The sequence below is a fragment of the Acanthisitta chloris genome, unplaced genomic scaffold, assembly GCF_000695815.1.
Source record: "Acanthisitta chloris isolate BGI_N310 unplaced genomic scaffold, ASM69581v1 scaffold16824, whole genome shotgun sequence".
In the NCBI taxonomy this organism is placed as follows: domain Eukaryota; kingdom Metazoa; phylum Chordata; class Aves; order Passeriformes; family Acanthisittidae; genus Acanthisitta; species Acanthisitta chloris.
In genome coordinates this window covers 1,423-3,879 of record NW_008668933.1, presented here as the reverse complement: position 1 = coordinate 3,879, position 2,457 = coordinate 1,423, and positions in this window count along the sequence as shown.

Sequence of the window (2,457 nt, the reverse complement as noted above, 5' to 3'; positions counted from 1 at the left end):
TCTTATGATTGTGACCATTGTAAAAGCACAACTCCTGAAGAAAAGATGTTGCTGGCAATGTAAGATGAAGGCAGTTCTCTGACTTTCTTAAAGAAAGCCTGTACTGATCACTTTCAAGTCCTGACTTAAAAAACAAAATTCCACCAGAAAAAATACTGCTGGTGTGCTGTTCATAGCTAGAGAACTAACTCCTTACTCTTCAGACTCCCATATCAAATGTACTAAGTTCTGACAACTGAAACAAGAAGTGTGAAAACCATGCAGAAAAGTATAAAACTGTACACATGCTGCATGTGGAAAGCAATTCTGATTTCATAACACTTGCTAATTATAATCACAAATGCAAATTAATCAGTATCTTAACTAATACTATGCTATAATAATAACAACAATGATGCTTTCTATCAGTTTTATAGGAGCTTGCCATTTATAATTTAAATACTTGCATAACATTGCACTGTTCAGCTCACTAACGCATGATAAATGAGTAGATGCTGCTCCTTGGGTGCACACCATCTCACTAAATATTTCAACATCTTCATGGAGGCTGGAAGGAACGTCCCTAATTCTTCATTATCACCTATAAAACATTACTAAAAACACAGGGGTCGAAACATTGTGCATTGTGTTTATTCCTTTTAAAGCCTCACGGGGGTTCATTGCTACATACACAAAACTGAGGGGCTGCAGTGAAAAGTATTCAGCTTGAGTGTTACTTGCTTCTGAGGAGGTGAACTGCTCTTTACCTCTTGGTCAAACGTTTGCTAGTAACATTAAATAAGTGTTTAACAGCATATGTGACCAATTTCCCTGCTTTCAGCATGCACTGGAAGATCCAACACTTCTCTTAAAGCACAGGTGACCTAATAAAGTTAAAGAAATGACAGAACACCCAAAAAAAAAAAAAGCTGATCTTTTAAGGTGATAACTCTGGCTACATTTTACAAGATGTGTACACTGAACTGCTGTTTAACAGCCAAAAGCAGCACCTCCTCTCACACGAGGCATCCTGTAACAGGACTTTCCACACAACTGCAATGGTATTAGGCTGTGTAATTATAGTGTGGTTTACACAGAGCCAATCAAAACTATTCTATATATTAATCCTCAGCAAGTGACAATGACTAATCAATCTAGCAGTTAAGACACACAGTGGACAGTCAAGTGTCTGAGGTCCTGCTCCCTGTCTCTCTGCCTGTATGTCCTAAGAAACAGGCACTGGATAAACCCCCAATGCCCAACGACCAAGCCCACGGGCTCGGAGGCTGGAATGGGTAGGTGGAAGTAAATCCTGTTCCATGGCAGCAGGTGAGCTCTAACTGCCTGGCAACAGCACGAAATGCTGTCCCTCCTGATGTTTGAGAGGAACAATTCCTACAGAACAGTTGGAAATAATGAGAGGAAACAACCATTCCCAACACCCAGCCCTGCAGTCCCAGAGGCAGAACGGGCTGGAGACACGTGTCTGCCCAGGAGCTGCCTCCTGCTCAGGGTGCATGCTGCTTCCCAGGCTGTCTCTTGGAAAGCTTTCCTGCTGGGCTGAGAAGCAAACCTAGAGAACTGTGAGTTCTGGGTTCTGCTCCGGGAGCCAAGTAATCTGCATCTTTTACTTCCTAGCTGTAGCACTGGGTTCAATAATTTCAATATTGCAATTATCCTCAGGGTACGTTTGAGTCCTCCAATTTGTAAGAAACAATGTAACTCCAATTCAATTCAACTGAATTACACATAAATACCAGTGTAAGACTGAGATGGAAAATGTATTTCTTAGAGGCAATGTTTGCCTCTTGCTCAGATCCATGGGCCAGAGGTTTGACCTTAAACATTACATAGTTTTGACAAGGCCTTACAAATTTTGAAGGGGCAGAAGGCTGAAGAAGTCTCATCCCTGAAACCACCTTAAATAACAAAACCCCAACAAAACAGATAACTGATTTCACGTTGAACTCCCATCCTAAAGAAACTGTGAAATACAAATGTTGGCTTAGTTAACTTAACAATGAGCAAAATGCAAGTAGACAATACAAAGGATACTAAAAGCAGATGCTTTCTATTCTATCCATTTCGAGATATTAGGGTGCTGCCAGTAACCCAGGAGTGGAATTTCACAGTAAAATTTATTCTTGATATCCAGTACTCACACTTGAAATACTAAATACCTTAGAAAACAGCACGCCAACGTTACAAACATGTTCTGACCGTAAATATACGTACAACAAGTTCTAAAACCATGAAAAAATATCTCTAAAGAGCCAGCAGATGCTGCTGGAAGCGCTACTCTTAGGGACAATAAAAATCCCCATACTTCACCCCATCTGAAAAGCTCCTCTGCTGCCCTGTGGAGCGGGACAGGAAGCCTCCAGTCCCCGCTGAAGGCAGCCTGCAACAAGGGCGTTGTGCCAGTAGGACTTAGAGGGCATGTTCTTAATTTGGGTCTTCATATTCTGTTTTAGCTAC